Source organism: Protopterus annectens, chromosome 16.part0 (genome assembly GCF_019279795.1).
Source record: "Protopterus annectens isolate FY-2018-M chromosome 16.part0, PAN1.0, whole genome shotgun sequence".
NCBI lineage: Eukaryota > Metazoa > Chordata > Ceratodontiformes > Protopteridae > Protopterus > Protopterus annectens.
This window is the reverse complement of record NC_056750.1, coordinates 373220669-373241804: the sequence shown is the minus strand read 5'-3', so window position 1 is coordinate 373241804 and position 21136 is coordinate 373220669. Positions and strand designations below refer to the sequence as shown.

Genomic DNA, 21136 nt, shown 5'->3' with positions numbered 1-21136 from the left:
AGCTAACAGGTAAACTGATTGCAATGTTTTCAAGTTCACAAACATATGTTCACCAGAGTAGACTGTTAATTCCAACCTAGTAAAAATATTTAAAACTAATCAGGTCTTCTGCTGGGGATGATTTAGTTCCTGTCATATGTTGCAACACATAGTGGTCATATCACGTTCTGCCTCAGTATACACTATCTGAAGTTTGTCATACGCTCTGTATGCACACCACACTAGAAGTCTTCAACCTTTGAAAGAACAGTGACATACAAAATAATTTAAAAGCTTAGAAAATTATATCATCAACGTTTCAGGCTGAATGTGATGCTTTGAAGTGCACAGTCTGGGTACGCATGTCTACATGCGTGGATGTATTTATTTATGTGTCTGTGGTGGAGTGCAGGCAAATGGTTTTGGAGTAGTGTATGGGTTGTGGGTAGTGGTTGTGGACCACTGCAGTGATTGTGGCACACTGCTGTCTATTAGTTACAGTGCAGTGCAGCAGATATGATTCAGTGCAGTGCCATTGCTGTGGTGTGGTGTAGTGGATGTTTTGCAGTACAGAGATTGTGGGTGCTGTGATGACTGTGGTGCACTGCATTACGTTAGTTGTAAAAGTAGTGTGGTGGTCATGGGGGTGTTCATGGTTAAAAAGGGCTGAACAGGCATATGACAAAACTGAAAAATGTAATTACTGAGACTGAAGCCATAACTCCTTTCAAAATCATGCTAAGCCATTCTGAAATTGCACTGCTGGCACACACAAAGCTTCCTTCAAGGTTTATGTACTTAACAGTTAAAACTGTATGAATCTTTGAATGAAACTGTAGGTCTACAGAGTTGTTTCTAGATTAGTTACAGTGTTTTTCTTCTCTGGAAATGTACTAAAACCACAGGCAGCTCATGTTACTGGCTGCTGGACTACAGCTCCTCCAACAAAACCAGAGTTAAATTAGTTTTTAATTATAATTTTTCATTATTATTATTTTCTGTTTCATTTAAAATATAACAAATTTCATTGCGGCTGTTTTGTGGAATCAGAACTCCATGTAGATCTTCCTGCAAATTTGAAGCAGTGGAACGCCACTTCAGAAGAGGCTAATTGAGATGTTGTATGGAACAGTGAGGACTACTCATTGGTTCAAGCTGCAACAGGTGATCAAGGCAGCCTGAAAAAAGGAAGGGATTAAGGAAGATGATGGCAATGTGATTTATAAGGGAGGCAACATTTTATTTATTTTTAACAAAGTCTCTGCATGTTGCCCACTCCTCTCAGCTATCCAAAAATTTGTAGAATGTCCAGATTTTTACCTCATAAACTTGGTCAGCTCCTCATAAAATCTGTGTTTTTCTGGTTAATCATTGAAGACTACTGAATAATATCAGACATAGTTTCAGACTCCATATGCTTCAGGAAAAACTTTATAAGAGCAATATTTTAAAACCGTCCCTATCCGGGGGACCTTTGTTCCTACATTATTTGTTTTTGTCCAGAATTCTAGTGATAGGAGGTTGAGAGGAATGATCAGGCTAGCAAACACCAAAATGGTAAGTGCCCTCAGTAAAAGACAAACTAGGTACACATTACTTTGAACAGTTCAGAAATAAGAGAATGAGAGGTAATGTATTTTCCGAAGCAAAAAAGTATATGCCAACAGTGAATGCCATTATTTAAGTGTAATTCCTCTTTTCTCCCTAAAATCTAAAATCAGGGCAGCTGAGTTGTGTGTGTGTGTGTGTGTGTGTGTGTGTGTGTGTGTGTGTGTGTGTGTGTGTGTGTGTGTGTGTGTGTAAAGCTCATGAATATGTATGTAAAGACATAGTTTGATTACTCTGTATGCTTTTGATGGCAGAAAGCTAAAAACAGTCATGGGCCATTATTTATGCATTTGTTTATCCATTTGATTGTGTGTGTGTGTGTGTGTGTGTGTGTGTGTGTGTGTGTGTGTGTGTGTGTGTGTGTGTGTGTGTGTGTGTGTGTGTGTGTGTGTGAGATACATGTGTTGGGGGTATAGATGCTGTCACAGATTTTGCAGAATGTCCCTGATTTTTGTGTCATGTTTTTGTCTGTTCCTTGTAATGTTTGTGTTTTTTCCTGGCACTTAATGAGGACTGGTTACCAAATCATGACAGACATTTGAGTTTTAGACTTAGTAGCCTTCAGTAAAAGCATGCTGATACAAAGTCTGTTATTTTGACAACTATTTATATAAGAGCAATATGTAATCTTGATTTTGGTACTTTATCTCCCATTTATTAGCTTTTTCCCTGATTTTTGATGTAAGAGTTTGAGGGGAAGGTCATCCCAGTGTCAATACTCATCAATCGCACCCTTACAGAGGCCAAAATCCCTGACATCTGGAAGGTATCCTATGTAATTCCTCTCCATAAAGGAGGCACTTCCACAGACCTCTCCAATTACAGGCCCATCTCTATACTCTCCCCCATATCAAAAATAATGGAAAAATGTGTGCAAAAACAGGTTATGGAACACCTACTTGCCAATCACCTACTGGCCGACACTCAGCATGGTTTCAGACCTCTCCATAGTACCACCTCTGCCCTTCTTGCCTTCTCCAATACCATCAACACCCATCGCAATAACAATATTATCTCCTCAGCTGTATTCTTGGATCTATCCAAAGCCTTTGATATGGTGGACCACAAACTACTAATTGATACTCTACACTCATTTGGTCTAGATACTACCTCTATTCAATGGTTTAGTTCCTATCTAAATGGTAGAAAACAAGCAGTACAATGGCAGAATAAACTATCTAACTTACTTCCCAATACTCTGGGAGTCCCTCAAGACCACTACTTTTCTCGATTTTCATTAATGATCTACACACAGTTGTATCAAATGCCAGTTGCATTCAATACGCTGATGATTCTACGCTGATTTGCACTGGTACAACCCCTATAGAGCTACAAATTATGACCCAAACCACTTTCAGTAAAATAGAAAACTGGCTCTCTAGTCGTCGCCTGATACTTAATCCAAAAAAAACTAAAATGTTGCTGTTCTCACCGACACAAAGTTCAAGCCCCTTTAATTTTACGATCCAATCAAAGGACGGGACTATTATATCTCCGGATCCCTCGACAAAATTACTAGGGGTAACTATAGACAATAACCTAAAATTCGACACTCATGTAAACTTAATGATTAAATCCATCAATAAAAAACTAGGCTCGCTATATAGAATAAATAGATTCATGACCCCCCAAGCTAAATCTGCCATTGCCCAAACCCATCTTCTCTCCACACTCTTGTACTCATCCCCCTTACTACAGAATATTAATAAAACAGTCATGAACAAACTCACCATTTGCTATAATCATATCACTAGGTTTGTTACCGGATTACCATACAGAACCCATTACTGCACCAATTTAACCCAGCTTAACTGGCTTGAGTTACCAAAACATATTTCGTATAACCTTCTAGTCCTTGCCCACAAAATAATTTATAACCCTGACTACCCTCCCTCACTCAAAAAACTTATCTCCCTTTGCAATAACCCTCGAACTTTGAGGTCATCCTGCCGCCTCCTCATCCAAACTTGTAAAACTAATAACACGGCCGGAGATTCTCTTCTAACCAACTCAGTAGGGAGAATTTGGAACAAACTTCCTCCTGATATTACCTCACTCTCCTCCTTAAGTCTATTTAAGACCAAACTAAAACTACATCTACGATCAACACGTACCTGCTACTGTCTTAATCCGGGCTAGCTATCTCTCTCTACTTACATTGTTTCCCAGTCTTGGGGCTTCAAGGATATCTACTGAATCATAGAATGTATATATTATAATTACTAACCTTACTTTGATTTGATTATTGAAAACTAAACCTTACCTGTATTACTTAACCAATATTTGTTTTTTCTGTGACTTGATGTATTGTTTTGTCTGGAGCTTTTCTCCCCGGGCCTCCGCTGAAAATGGACATGTATCCAGTCGGATCCTCCCGGTTAACAAATGTAAAATAAAAAATAAAATAAATAAAATTAAGAAGATGCATTCCAGTGTTTAACTTATATATGTATTTATTCATTTATTTGATCACAATCAAAGTTTTGTGGTATCTAATTAACAAGTGTCTGTAATGTTGCATCTGTTATTTGTATATAATATATGGATGTTTGTATGTGTGGGGGACATAGTTGCTCTTATCTGTTCTTAATTTTGCAAAATGTCTGATTTTACCTCATATTTTGGTTCGTTTTTTTTTTTTGTTTTGTTTTTTTTGCTAAATCATTAAGGGTTGCAGTAAGTGAATAATGGCGGACCTTAGAGTTTCAGGCTTAGTAATAATAAGAAAAAGCATGCTAAAGCAAAATACTGTTCTTCTAGCAACTTTCTAAGATAAGGACAATATCTGTCACTGAATTTGATCTTTTGTCCCTCATTGTCTTTCAGCTTTCACCTTAATTCTTGAGTTAAGAAGATGAGAGTTAATCCCTGTCTGTATATATGTTTTATCCAGGTGCTCTGGTTTCCTTTCTCAATTTGTGATTTTACTATCATCTTAATCTAACACCAGAGAGGTACAAAGAATGTGGGGGGAATTCAATAAAGCCTACATGGAGTGATTTTCCATGTAGGCAGAGTGGCATGGATCTAACATGGAAACCGGCAGCCATGAGATCCAATAAACAGAGGAGAGAGATGTGCACGAGCATGCGGACACGGAATTGTCCATGGCAAGCAAATCACCTTATAAGAAGGTGAAATTCATGTAAATGAGGGTGTTTTGCAATCCAGGAAGCAGACAGGTATCCATGCAGAACCTGTGTTGGTGTCAGAAATGTACACGGAAAATAACCGTGTACAGAAATGTAAAAATTGAACAGGGGATGTAAAAGCCCAATTAGAAGGTCAGAAATGTCATGGTAGGCACAGATATGTGCAAAACTATGTCTTCTGAGTCTAAAACCTAATGCAAAATAATATAAAAATAATTTGTAATACCCATATTAAGTTTGTGCAGTGCACAGCAATGTGCAAACATGCCATTATGCAAAAAAATATATATATATATGTTTAAAAACTAAAAATAAGACATATTCGAGAATAATGCATTACAGTGCCCTGCATGCAGTATGTACAATGGTAAATGTCAGTGGTTGCTAAGGAGGCAGGCCCTGGAATAGTGAAGTATCCAGGTTATGTGCAAGGATCTGTATGTAAATGAGCAGGGGTTAATAAATAGCAAAAATGGGCCACTGTGTCTGCAGATAAAACCCGTGTAGCCCCAGAACCATGTTGATGTCAGTAGAACAGGTAGCTGACATAAAAAGGGGGGTGTGTCACTATAAGTGTAAGCGGACTAGAGCTCAGTAGCCCCTGTTTGCATGCAGCTCAGCTCAGCTAAGCGGGTAAGCGGGGGGTGCTGCTAAGCTTTTATTTAGCTGTGGAGCATGTGTTTTAGCTGGTTTAAGCTATGCTGAGCGTGCCTGTGCATGAGGGTATGTGTAGACTGCTGAGCTGTGTTTACACCAGCACCGCAGGTTTGCACTCCATGCAGCAGTTCTTAGCAGGGAAGGCATTTAACACAAAAAAAGGAAATAGCCTGGGAAAGCTACTCATGTCTAAATGACTGATAAGCCCTGTTCTACTAACACTGGGCCATTCAACCCCCTCAGTGATATACCTGGCAGGTGGAATGCTCATAGTCAGCCAATCACACAGGCTACATCTGCAGCACATCACTATAAAGTATGCATACACCCTACAATCTGATTTTTCACCCATACTCTTCACCATTGGAGTACAAACTTGGAAATTTTAACTGACAGAATGCTAGGGGCTGCTGCTGCTCTGCTACATCTGCATGTGCTAGAAGCTGAGGTCAGTGCTGATGCTGGTGCTGACAATAGGCCTAGACTGAGAAGGAGAAGGGTTTTCAGGCCCAGGTTAATCTTCCAGGAACTACATGAGCTGGAGATTGTGGAGTGCTACTGGGTGGACAGGAGCATACTACAAGAACTCACCAAGCTTTGCCAGTCTCATCCCCAGAGCCAACAGAGGGGAAGCCATTGCAGTGGCAACAAATGTATGTGTAGCCCTTAGAATACTAGCTACCGGTACTTTTCAAAGACCAACTGCGGACATGATGGGGGTCTCACAGGCATCTGCATCTAGGGTACTCCACCATTTCCTGGCTGCCATGCAAACACATGCCAGTGAGCACATTTATTTACCTTGCACCCCTGAGGAGAGAGCCAGCAGTATGCATCTCTTTCATCATGTAGCACACTACCCTGTGGTACTGGGTGCCATAGACTGCGCTCATGTCCATATCAAAGCACCGCCTGGTGAGAAGGGTAGAGTTTACATCAACCACAAGGGGTATCACTCCATCAACTGCTATGTCATGTGCAATGCCCAGGGCATTACCATGAGTGTGTGTGCTGGCAGCCCTGGCAGTTATCATGACTCCCATATCTGGCATGCATCACAACTGTACCAGATGTTTGCCATGGGGGACATTCCATATGGCCATCTACTGGGGGATGCTGGCTACACATTGGAACTGTGTATGATGACACCCATCAGAAATGCACACACACCTACTGAAGATTGCCATAATGAGGCACATGCACAAACTAGGAACATCTTAGAGCATGTGTTTGGCCTTCTCAAGTCACAGTTCCACTGCCTCGATATATGTGGTGGAGCCCTGCAGTACTCTCCAGCCACACATGCACAGATGTTCACAGTATGTGCCATGCTACACAATATGATCCTGTAGAAACAGCTGCAGCAAGATCATCACAGAGAAGGGACACACAGCCCCCCACCGGTGCCAAGGTCCCTACGGCCACAGCCACAGGAGGACTTGGATGAGGAACACCTTGAGCCTGTCCCTGTAGGCAGACATAGGTGTGCCCAGTATGCCCTGGCCTTGGCAAAGAGGCAATGCATAGCACATGCACTGACAACGTAGGGTCCTAGGGATGGACACCTCACTCCGACTTACATACATAGTAAATAGGATGCCAGCCACACCACACATCCTGTACCTTACCACATATCGGCTGTGTACTGTGTGCATCAGACAGAGTCAACCCTGAAGCACTGTTATCTCAACTGCTGCAGTGACAAGGTAAGTCACTCTTCTTTACAACAAATGTATGGAGTACTAGACTATGGTAGCATATGCATGGACCTGCTGCATGTATGCTAGGGAATAAAGTGGGCTACTGGGCTACCTGCAGAGAATGAACAGCTATATGGGACAATAGGAACTCTCTGTCCAATACTGGCTGCCCCATGATGTGTAGTAGGCCACAAGGCAGCAAAATCCACTGCACTGTGTGAGAGAAATGCCAAACAATGGGGTCATATGACAGATGCATGATTGTCAATGCTAGAGTCCCCTATCCCCAACACAGCCATGTTCCCATACAACTGCAGTAACAGTATGTTAGTAAGGTTATAGAAGCAGACCACACAATCTCAGGGCTGTTCCAAACAACCTGGTGACATGCCCTATTTCCTCAATATGCAGGGGTCAAAGCTATGTCTGTCTGCTGTTGATACTGTCAAGAATTAAACTTCACTTTCTGGAGGTTGGTGTGGCTTAGTGGGCTAAGTACATTAGCATAATTGATGGTGTTCATGTTTTGAAGCTGGCTACACCTACAATTTTGCATGTGAGGTGCTCCTATGGTAGGTGTCCCACAGACTGAAAAAATATGTCACTATTTGTTACTGCAAAAAAGCTGGACAATGCAAATCAATGCCAGCGACAATGGAGGCAAAGGGGGCCACAGCTATGGACATTACACATGCTCTGAGTAACCTAGAAGGTGGCCAGTATAACAGCAGGTTGTAACAAGTCAGAGTAGCAGCAGGATGTACAGGCCATCACATAACTTTGTCAGTACCTACAACAAGTCATTGGGCACCATGTAGTTGTATATTACCAAAACAGCACAACTGTCTGAGAAGCAGAGCAGACATATAGGGCGGAATGCTGGACACCCTGCAAAACATGTACAGCCAGAGGTGTGATGTCTGTAACCCTGTGTGTGATGTTACATCATGTACCCCAGTCACAACATACCTGCAACTACTTAAGGCAGGGAATACAGACAAAGTCATGAACAGGAGTGGGACAAAGGCCCACACATAAGGAGAAAGATTAACTAGTGGCAACACAAATGTAGACAGTGCAGAGAATAACAGGTATCCAGTAGCTCCATGGCATGTGATAAGTATGTAGTACTATAATATAAACTACTAGATAGGTAGGGGTTCTAATCTCATAAAGGGCAACTCAGAGTGTGTGTGTATGTGTGTGTGTGTGTGTGTGTGTGTGTGTGTGTGTGTGTGTGTGTGTGTGTGTGTGTGTGTGTGTGTGTGTGCATGCGTGTGTGTATAAATCTATCCGCTTGCAGCAGTGTGCCTATCTTGCCTATGTGTGTGCAATGGTTATACCTTTTAAGGTCTTGTGAGTAGCTGCTGACCCTAAATAGAGCACATCTAACTATGCATAAATGCTACCTGCCACCACCTACATTTGTAGGTATGGAACACCCAGCTGACATGTATCAAAGGTAGGATGCATTGTCATGGGGTATGCATGCAGGATTATGCTGTCTGTCCCCATTGCCCCTGACACACTGTTCTACACATACACACCTAAGTAACCATGCATATATACAGCTGTTCCTTGCTGATGTCATATTTCTGCTTTGTAACCATGACATTCTGAATGGCAGTACTCCACAGCATAGCCACTCAGACCTCTGCAACAGAAACATACAAAGTTCTGAGAGAAATCTGTCAGTCTGTAACACCACCATGAATCGAACATCATGCAGCAATGATACAAACACTTTGAAGTGTACTCATGACACACCCCAGCATACAGCACCTGTCATGGCATAATACAACTGTACTACAACATGTCATGTACAGTACTATAGTCACCCTGTGCATCAGGCACATATTTGCATGTCCCTGCATCAATGGTATGGATGGCAGGGATGTGGCACAGGTATCATCACATGCACAGCATGTGGTGTGGGGGTGCCAGAGGCCTAGGCTGTGCCAAACAGTTGAAATCATGACTGAGAGTCGGGAAGGGGTGCAGGTCAGCTGGGCCATGGAGAGGTACCATGTGTGTCTGTTGATGAACTGCATGTGACAGTAATGTAGGAGTGTGTGTGCACATACACAGTCAAGCCATGTGCTAGTCCTACACATGGGTATGTTGGACAGCTGTGGACCATACATGGCAAAATGGACATCTCTGGACATGAACATGGGAACGGGCTCTGCCAGGAGTGGAACTAGCACCACCATGGCCAGGTTCAGATGCAGTACTAGTCACTGATGGTGACTGGTGTCTGCTGGGTCAGTGTCCCTCATGGGACTGCCCAGGACCACGTGCCCATGGCGTGCCACATCATGGTGTGGACAGCACCCTCCCTTCTGTAGTGCTGGAGGTACTTGCCACAACAGGAGCGTGAGTGTGCACAGCTACGTGGACTCTCAGTGGATGTTGTTGCTGACCTACAGCCATGTGTCTGATGCTCTACTCCCACCACATGTTCTAGCACAGACAATGTGCAGTCAAGGACTGACAATGTCTCACCCCACCGCCTGTCCACTACATCAGTGAAACAATATATGGCATCACCAATGTGGTGGAGGGAGTCACAGATGTCAGACAGTAATGCATCCATGAACCTGAGCATCCTTCTAGTGTTGTATTTGGAATGTGCTTGTGCCTCCATGCCAGAACAAAATATGCGTTGGGTGATTCACGATGTGACACCTGTGACAGGTGATGGATGGGGAGCAGTCCTCCTTCGAGCACCTCTGTCAATCTGCCTGTATGGGTCTTTGCCAGCTCTCTGACTATGGCCACTGTCTACACTCACTGATGCCAGTGCCACCACACTCACCTGTTTGATGCCGCCACACTCTGTCTGATATATCAGGTCACAAGGGACTGGGTATGTGTGGGCATACTGACTGTGTGCAGGAACAAAAGGGGAGGAATTGGATGGCAACCCATGGGACAGATTCAGCCCCCATCAACCCCACCTATGCCTCACTATGGCCACCATCATCATCAGAGTCTGATGAGACACTGACACCAGGTTGTGAGAGGGGCAAACTCTAACCCCCATGATCACCTGTGATGAAGAAGACAAAATAAGTACAGTACTACCTGCACTATTATGTATGGTGATGCACACATACACATACAGGTGAGGTGCCACAACTGCAGTACACATACCACATCGTATTTCTAATCCCATGCACAACACACAAATGGACTACAGCATACACAGACAAGACAGGCCAAGTATCTCACAGGCACTGCAGCTACATCCAGTTAATATCGCCACTGCTATACACCTGTGAGATAAGCGATATGTCAGTGTATGTGATAGACCTACACCTAAAACACAGTGAACCTATCTTCAAAATACTATTGCCTCCTGCATAGCAGACTGCATGGACCTTCACAAAAATATGTTACAGATCCTACACATACACTACTGTGATTACTAATTGAATGCACTTTAGTTAACCCCTTCGAGAATGAATATACAAGTAGTGTATTCTGGCTAAACATATCAGTTGTGTATACAGCAATATGGCAGCCCTTAACACTGATGAGCCATACAAAGTCAGTTTCACACTCACCAGGTAGAGGACATTGGATTCCAGCCACACCTAATGTACCTATGGAAATGTGAGGGACAGGTATTGCCAGCAATAACAAATTTGGCATTGTTAAAAGATAATATGTGCGTATAGCAACATGTACAGTAGGTATTGTGATACTGCCTACATTGCTGACATTCTGAGTATGTGTGCACAAGTGTGCGTTACAAACAACCCCCACAATGCACACTGACCTGACATCCATGCACTGTATGCAGAGGCTGCCACAATGACTGATACATTATTACAGTGCTGAACACAGGAGGCTTACCTGTATGCTCCTCTGATGTGGATGCTGTGGCACTAACCTCCATAATGTATGGGGTGAGGGATGCTTGGGAGCTGGTGGTTTATCTCGGGTTTGCCAGGAATTCCTCTGTGGCCGAGAGTGGTTCTACTTCTACAGTCCCTCCACCAGTGGCAGCATGGTCACTGGCCACAGCAGCGGTCCTTTGCCATGCAGCATTTACCATGTCTGTCACACTGTATCGGACCTGCTCCTAGCTTCTGTCTTGCAGCCCTATGCAGTTGACTGATGTGACAAGGTCAGCCCACAGTGCAGAATGTTGCTCACGATTGTGGCAAGTCCTGGAGAGCAGAATGCCATGATGCAATCTGAGGCTATCCAGGATCATATCATTTTCCACAGCTGAAAATGGTGGGTGCCTCCATCTATACATCCTTTCTGGAAGACAAGAATAAGGGAACACATCACAGGACCACATACATTGGTCTCCACTATGTATACATCCTGCATATCCAAAATGGCCTGCACTATGCACTGCTACCGCTCACATCATACCCCACCATCTATCAACACAGTATGTATGTGGCTGTCAGCAACATAGAAGCAATACCAGTTATGTCCCTGTGTGCCGTAATGGAGTGTGCTGAATGTCTACATGCCTATCAATGCCATCTACTGTGTTGTGCCCACTATGGCCAACATCCCAGTACCAGGTCAGACAGCCACTTTTCAACAAATAAGTATGTGTTATTGGGGATAGTCTAGCAGCATCCATGTGCCACAATGACAGACAGTAATGCAAATGTATCTTCCCTGTAGGTGTCCTACTTCTCCTGTACACAGCTGTTTGCAGAATGTATATGTTTGCCTGATATATGTGGTCCCTTTGCCACAAACATATGGATGTCTGGCAAATAGTTGGACAGTAATTGCTGGTTGTTCTTAGAATGTAGAGAATCTGGCTGTCACACGCCAGAACCCTCAAGAAAACAATTTATGCTACAGTAATATCTGTTACTGTATTCATACCCTTACTTTGTATGATCATTATGTACACTCTGTCACTGAATTTGGGCCTGTGTCCTCCCACTACTAATGGCTATGGCCTGCAGTCCTGCTGTACGGGGTTGCCAGGTATGGTAGCCATAGCTGTTAAATGAAATACGAATGTCGACAAAACAGTGACTCAGCCAGAGTACATCAGGGACAGGCAGGGACACTGGTACAATGTCTGAACTATTCTTGTGTGACATTCACAGACTGAGAGGAGCTGAATGACAGTACATCGCGTGATATGCCATCTGTATCCACCATTACTCACTGTCACTATGTCTAACACAAAATACAGTGGCATTTGTACAGGAGCCAACCATTGTAGGAAGGAGTGAGAGGGCCACAGCTGTGATCTAAGTCACAGCAGGCAGAGTTGAAAGGCATGGATGTAGCTTTTGGACAGCCGACTATCAGCAACATGTCATTCCCAGAGATGTACTAGAGAACTACTGTTGTAATCTCTATTCCCCATAACTGCATCCTCACATCTGCATCCCATTAGATGGGGACTGGTAGAGTGCTGTAATCCTTTTGTGCATAAATACTGAAGAAAAATGCTTCTGAAATTGCAGTCTGGCTTGGTAAAACAAGTTACAGACCTGTTTATCATAGGCAGCTGCTTGCCTTTTGTAGGTAATGCTAAATAACAGGTGATTGCCTGTGCACCAATCAGTGGCTCAGACTTGCTAATTGCATCCAGAACAGCTGGGTTACAATTTCATTAGCCAATGACATGGCACAGCAGTGCAATATTTAAGGCCTTCTTGTAGGCCTTGGCCCCTTTCCTAGACTTTGGGAAGGACATTACTGAGGTGTGGAGACTACAGCATCACAGAGGGTAGGTACAAATACTGTCCACTGTTGGGATTTATATGGTATGTCCACAGTTTTGCATATTATGTTTGGCCATTGTAAAATGACTTTCTGATTATGTGGCAGTTCAGTGTTAAACAATGTGGGTTGAGGTCAGTAAGGGGGAAGACAGATATGTGTGTCATATGTCATACACATCAGAATATGCATGCTGCTACAGTAGATGCTGGTCTATCAGTTGTGTAGCAGCATGCATATTCTGATAGGGACAGACTGTGACACATGTCCTTGTTGCTTGAACTCTGCCCCTCACCCCTTCATATATGGGTGTAATGTGGATCCCTTGTTCTAGTGGGTTGTGAGGTATGGTAGGTATGTCATCGGCAGCTGAACATACTGCTGTATATGTTGCAGGCTGCAGCTGCTGCTTTTTACCAAGGACTCATACTGGGGAGTATGAACACATTGGAGGATAGCAAGCTGTATATATCAGTGAGGGAGCAGTGTCAGCTCTGTCATTACAGCAGAACCAGGGTGAGGGTACCCATAACAGTCCAGGTGAGGCATGTGCATAAGGTACATATGCTATGTAACAGTGCCAAACAGAGAATGTTAAGTGACATATAGGTAGCCTATACATATATGTGCAGTGTGTCCTAACCTACATGCCTTTGACATGCTAACATGGGTAGCAGTGAATGCAGTAGCAGCAACTTGTTTTGGTTAAAAATTGTAGGACTCTGTCATTTTTTGTTGTATTCACAAGCATGTAATTGAAGTGCAACACACTGGGGTCTATATCACCAAATCGAAGAGACCAGTGATCGAATGGCATTTACATTGGAAATGCCGTTCATCGAGTTGTTTATTGTGAGATCATGGTACAGTGAAGATCAGCAAATTTGCTCTTTCCTCACTTTAGTGCAATCTTGCATTTGCTATCAATACCTGGTCTTTTCGATGTTGTGATATAGACCCACACACTGGATTCGTACCCAGGACTGTGGGTGGTAAAATGTACAGCATGCTAGGAATTTAACAGACTGAGCTATCGAGTCAATACTGTAGCAGGTGTATTTGCAAGATATATGTGCATGCATACAGTCTGTTACACAGTAGTTGCACTATCATGTGTGTTTGGATGGGTATGATGTGTGACACTGAACTATCTGTCATGATTTTCTAACATCACTCTGCACTGACTTCATAGGTTCATAGGTTCATAGGTTGGTACTAGGCTATCAGCCCTAGGGCCTATACAAGCCTAGCCATAACAATTCCCTGGCTATTTCTTCCCACATTATTTACTTTCCTGGACCCCTGTCTAGCAGGGCGACTGACGTGATCCCTGGGGTGAATTTCCTTCAAAGGGTTTTGTGCCAAAAGTAGGCAGCACAGCTGTGGACATTCTGCAACAGTCTGTGCAGCTGACAGCTATACCTGCTATACCAGGCCTCAAGTACATCCATCATTATTTATTTGGCTGTGTACTGGTTTGATGTCTGTATTTCAGTCCCAAGTACACTGCCAATTTTCCCATTATATGTACATGCAGTGTGTCATTGGCAATCAGGATATGTTTATGGAAACACCTGTTTTAATTCAGGGCTGTGTGGCCTAGTGGGCATAATGCACCAAGCTGTAGTTGACAGGGTCCCGAGTTTGAGACTTGGCAGGGGTAATTATTTTGCAGATATGCCTAAGAGTGTCAGAAACAGAGACGGTGACTAAGGCACTTTTAAACAGTTTTAAGTGGGTTTGCATGGGTTTGCTCAACATGCTGCGATGCTTAGCTCCACTTAAGCCCACTTTGTGATAGGAAAGTGGTGAAATGGTGGCAAGCAGGGGGAAAAACAAGGCTGGTAGAGATGTGCGGGACAGGTGTAGGAAAGGACCATAGCTCATTTCTTGTACAGAAAAAGCTGTGCAGGGTTCACAGAATTTGGAATTTATAGCCTCTGAGGGCAACATAACTTGTGTAGATTAATTCATGTAATGATTACATGTGTCCACTGGACATGGGTGCAAAATGGAGAGCTATGTATGGGGCGATATTTTTTTTTTTTTGTCAGACAGATGACCTTTTTTTTTTTTTAAGGAGAGAGTGGAATGTTGGGGAAGGGATATAGGTATGTGTGGGGAGGTAAGTTGAGTAGGAGAAGTTGCATTTGCAAACAGAGAAGACAGCATATGGGATGGTGTTTGACACATGAAGAGGGTAAACACCTTGGACAGGGAGAGTATTGTGGAATCAGAGAGCCATGTGCCCCCAGACAGCAGCAGTGATACTGAGGTCCCTACACATGGTCAGTCAACACTGCTCCTTCACTGCCCCGAAGGTGGCTGGGCTGGGTGCTGGGGCCACCTTGCCCCTCCAGGTTGGCCAGTCTACCCTCAATCCAGCACAGACAATCCTCGTAGCCATGATGCATGATCCTGCACACCATCCACGGTAGCTGTTACTGGGTTACAGCCCCCCCTCCACCCAAACCCCCGGGGGGATGGGCTCCGTCCCCTGATGCAGTTCTACCCATAGGTGGTGCAGGGCCAGTGTAGGGGACAGCACCAGATGTGCTGGGACCTGGTGCTACTACAGCTGGCTAAGGTAGTGCAGGTGGATCACCAGGAACCGGCCTAACTAGTCGAGCTATGGTGTTTAGGTATTTCAAAGTATATACGTTAGTAATGAACAGAACATTTAGTTAGTTATAATGGGATGTCAGATCATTGCAAATAAACCAGTAACATCACATTGCAAGGCATATGTAATACAATAAGTGTGATAACAGTCAGTATAGTAACAGCATGCCAGTAATAGTTATGGCATAAGGCCAACAACATAGGTAATTCAACAAGGTATAGTAAAGTATGCAACCATTGTAATACATAATAATAATAAAACACAAGGCCCAACATAATGTTTTGAGAGCAATGTATGTTAATAGTAAACCATAACTGATGTATAACAATAATGAATTATGATGCAGATAAGGGGTGGGGGGGAGATAAATATAGTCCATTAAAACCAGTATAAGCTATATTGTTTGCAACAGTATTGTTATATATTAAATAGTCTGCCCTTACTTTATGTATTCAATTGCCATATAGCTTCTGTAGCACATACATACCACTCAAGCAATTCGCATGGGACAGTATGGGCCAAGCTGTAACATCTACAGGTACACAACTACAGGGGACTATTCCATGCCATGGGAACATATATGATTACCAAGGTGTACTGTGGACTGATGTAGTGTGACTGTACTACTGACATAAATCATGTCAATGATAGATCTGTGACCGAGGGATTAGGCAACAGTGATCACAGTCCATGACAGCATGACACTTGAGAGACATGTATCATGCACAGTACAGAGACTTTACCACTAGCATGCCGTCCTTGGCAGGCATGGTGAGACTATCAGCAGGCATTCACAGACACACCAGGCATACAGCCATACCAAAATTACATTTTTTATTTATTGTATTAACTTTTATTAGTATTGTACCTGTTGCCTTTATTTTCTGACGTCTTATCACATTGCTGAGCAATGCTGTTAACACTCTGGTACATCTGAACACACAAATCATTAACCCATTGAAACAGCTGTTACAGCCATTTATTTACCTGCAATTCCTGTGGGGACATCTGTTAATAATATATAAGTGATTCAATAATATTTACTAGTACTTGTCACTAGACTCAAACCCTAGTCTATATGTGACAAAATATACATCACATGTAGCATTTAACAAACTGAGCTGCTGAGCCACTGCTGCACATTGATTGACTGATATTTTCCTAGAGCTCACCTGCTAAAAGAATATGACCGGGTAATAGAAGTTGACTGTTATACAAGACTGCACTAACAGTTGAACACACAAGCGTGAGATTCATGCATGACAGATATAGTAGAATGCAGTGTACACTATACACCCCTAGTGTGTGGGAATATCTGTGATGTGTAGAAACCATATCGGAGTGCTGGGTTGGCTACTTGACCCATATGCAGTTGCAGATATTATATTTGCAATCTACAGCTATTACAGTTTCATACTTCCCTGCAGCACCATACCTCAGAACAGCAATGCATATAGCTGAAATGCAATGGTTAACATAAGACAGTCCTGATATACACAATATACCTTGGCCGTTCCTATTATTCCTTCAGATCTTAGTGCAGAACAAATATCATAATGCATTATATCTTGTAGTACAGCTCCAAATCTACAGTTAAGCAGAACACTCTTTATTAGCTAACCTTCAGTCACTTAGTGGTATTCTGTGTGTTATTAGTTCACAGAAGATGTAATACTCAATTTCATGAACAAAAGCCCAAAATGCACACATATTACAAAACACAGCTGTATTAGGGGTGACTTCATGCAGTGATTGCATATTTTTTCCAGTCTTTATTGAAGTACAGTTCATGTAATGCAGGTGTTGCAATACAGCTGTAATTCCACACTTAATGCAGTTGACACTTTATTTCCTTAACATTCTCAGGTTTCATGCTTTCATCTTTATTGAACTATACCTGGCAGTGCCCACATATTGCAGTCTAGCTCTATGACCACATTCATTGCAGTACAATTAAACCGTATATACCTAACTGCAGTTAATACATTACTCCTTGCTTATATAACTATAGATTGCAAGTTACATCTGTACTCACCACACTCACGGTGCAGCTTGGCCAGGCACCCTGCATGGGCTTCTAGGTTGCAAGCTCTCTCCTCTGCAGCTATATGGAGAGAAGCACACCATTATGCATACCTGTCTATCACACATCTAAATTAGGTATTGGTAAAACAATGCAAGCAGTACTTACAAACTTGGGGGGCATGCCCATCTCTAGCATACTTGACTCAGCTGTCCAGAAGTTCCCTCTTTGATCACTTTAGATAGTCAAAATGAAAACAGACCTGCTCACTTGTGCAGGGGATACCTGTAGCACTGCTGAGAGTGTGTGTCAGCTGGTTCCAGGCTTTGGACTTGCACTCAGATCACTGGTACAGGCCCTGCAGCAGCCAGATGTCATGGCATTTTACAAAGAGTTCAACCATGACCCTGGACTCCAGAATGCCCCACCGTTACACCCAGAAGTGCACACCCTCTCCAACACATACCATAGCTCCTGCCAGGTTCAAACTCCAGTTGGTTCTGCTGTATTCCCACCTCCTGCAATAAGCCTGTTTTCCCTACCCTTTACCTCCATTGGGCAATTTTTAAAAATGTGGTGCATTGCTTAGCACTGCCAAACCTGTTGAGCTCAGCTGAACATTGCTTAAACTGGCAATGCTTAGCAGTGCGCAAACCAGCTAAGTGGTGCTAAAAGGGCAGGAGAGAGAGACTGAATAATGCAACAGTGAAAATAAAGACATGTATTATTTTGATAAGATTTTTATACAACTGTACTGTAACCGTCCTTATCATAACAAGTGAGAGATTACCAAAGCTACTGAAAAAGATGGGAAAAGAAAGGCCAAGAAACACTCTCCACAAAACAAGGGATGGATAGACTCTGCAAATTCTGCCTTGGCTGTGGAAATGACATCCATCTTCTAATGTTTAGTAAAAGTGTGGGCAGAGGACCAAGTGATAACTTCAAGGATGGATCTAGTATCAAAACCCTTGAAGAAAGCTTCAGAAGAGACTACTGCCCTCATAGAATAAAATCAAACTGAAGCAGAAATCTGTTTTCCATGAAAGCAACAACAAAAAGAAATGTCTGGCCTTAGAAATCCAGGGGGAGATGGCTTGATTGGAAACCGCCAAACACAATGTCCTGATATGAAAGGAGAGAAAAGACTGCTCAGATTTGTGGATAGCCTTTGTCTTATTTAAATAACACCTGAGCTGTCTGTACAAATTTGCAGTATGAAGTACTCTCTCATTAGCAGACTGTGAAGAAGGAAAAAAGGAAGGAAGCTGGATAGACTAATTAAGGGACAACTCATCGGCCACCTTGGGTATAAATACAGGATTAGTACACAGAGGCACCCTGTTCCTATGAAAAATAAAAACGGGAGGAATCACTATCAGATCCTGATGTTCAGAAGCTCCTTGGCTGAAGTAACAGCAAATAACAAATCAGTCTTCCAGGTGCAGTGCTACGGAGAAGAGGAAGAAGAAGATGAAGAGGTGGCTCAAAAGCAGCCTAAGTCAGTTTTTCAAGGACAAAACTAAGGTCTCAAGAGAAAGGAAAAGGTTTTCTTGGAGATCTGATATGATGGACAACTTTAAGAAATTGCTTGATCTCAAAATGTGAGGCCAGTGGTGGGTTTCAGAGTAGACAAGCAGAGATTGTTGATAAGTGAGCTTTAACAGAAGAATATACTAAGCCAGCATGATGCAGTTCACACAAGTAAGAAAGAACCAAAAGGACCCCACTGAGAAGGGATCCTAGTGATGCTTGAAACACCAATAAGAAAATCTATTCCATTTAGTCATATAGGAATTTCTGGTAGTGGGTTTCCAGGCCTTCTGCAGAACCCTAAGAATCTCCTCAGAAAAGTGGTGTCTAAATGGGGTAAAAATCCTATTACCCAAAGAGTCAACTGAAGAGTGGATAAGTGAGGGTGAATGAAGGACCCCTTGTCTTGTGTGAAAAGATCCATTTGGTAGAAACCAGCACACTGAAAGGTGTTTAGACCAATGTTCAACTGTGGTTTTCAGACTAGTGGCAAAGAAATTCTGAGTATAGAGTGCATATACATCACCTTTATGCCTTACACCTATGCAGGAAGTATATGCCTGATGCACAATGCTAGGAGGATGTAAAGGCTTTGTTATACAGGCTAGATGTGCTATTCTTGGCATGAGATCCTGCATTTTATGAATACTGCAACAGTAATAAGGAAGGACATCACTTATTAACTTTCTTCTTTGAGTTACAGTCATTATGGTCTCACCTTTAATAGTTATTTTGACAACACAATACAGTTTAGATAATGTTAATTAATTGTCCTAGTCCCTACTACCATTCCTGTATACCATGTTTATTGTTGTGGTAATCAACATTGTGATTAGCATTGTTACCTCACAACATGTGGTTCTTAGGTCCGATTCTTGCCTGCGGTGACTTCTGTGTGGAGGATTCATGTTTCCTCCATGCATGTACTGGGTTTTGGATCTTCAACCACTCTGATTAAATGAAGGCAGTGTAATTGCTGAGATGCTTATTTCTGCACAGGAATACATACAGGTGTGGAAGTGTAAGTCTGCATAGCCTGGAACAGAAAGGTAGCACATCAGAGGCTGGTTTCAGTTTTGCATCTATTTCTTGTTGAAATAAGGTTTTGCCCCAGAAACCTTGAAATGGATATACTGGTTATTAAAAATGGAGTGATGCTTGTTATCATGTAGTCATTTCTTTCACATTAGTCTCTGGAACCTTCCGCTGTGGCTCAGGTCTAGGCTGAAAAGAGCCCATGAGGATTATCACACCCACCTGATAATATAATGATAAAGTAACTAAAACAAGTAAACATATTCCAACATTCTAATTTTTATATTCTTTTTATTCCCTATTGCATGCCAGCTAGGAAGCCCTAACCATAGTGATTGTGTCCAGTCACTTGCTAAAGAAAGACATACTTAAGTTTCCCTCAAAAAGAGCCATTTGTGGAAGAGGCCAATGGAATTTCAGGCCTTATGGCTTAACCCTTGCTATGATGACTGATGTATGAGCTTACAAATGGGATAACTTGCTATGCCTTCCCTTGTGCATGTACACACTCCCACTCGTGTATGAATGTCACTTGGCAGAGCAAAATACATATTCCATTTCATAAGCTACATGCTACATACTTCCCTCTCTTCCGTAGGTGCTCACAATGGGGTGGGCTGGACTTACACCTTCGTCCCTGGATGGGTGAGCTCACATGGGTCACTCACTCCCATCTTCACCAGCAAGCTACACCAGGACTGTGGTTGCCAGGTGATTCTGGGTCATCTGGATCACAGTTAGGACTTTATTCTCAGTTCCATGGAACCAGCCATCCCAGAATTCTATTCACCCTCACTACTCCTCTTTAACATATGCAAAATGTTTAGTCTTTACAACGTTATTTTTGTTGTTTGTCACTTGACTTACAGCATGCGTCCCTCACTAAGTTTTTATCACACAAATGTATCACGTTGTGCTTCTTAGAACAGCATTTTAGCTTCAAGCTTTCACCCAATTGCTATAGTCATTCCAGAACTGTGTAGCAATATACACCCTTTCTAATACACCCGCCACAAGCTTGGTATCATCAATAGGAAAGTGAAGTCTTTTCCTTACACTGTAAAAACTATCTGACACAAAATCCCAAGCAACACTGATCCCACAT

The 21136-nt window shown here is 42.7% G+C and overlaps 1 protein-coding gene across 4 annotated transcripts in view; it reads left to right on the top strand.

Moving 5' to 3' along the window:
• Window positions 1–21136, top strand: part of FUT7 (fucosyltransferase 7) — a 376157-nt gene that overhangs the window by 246540 nt on the left and 108481 nt on the right. The gene's annotated exons all lie outside the window — the stretch shown is intronic.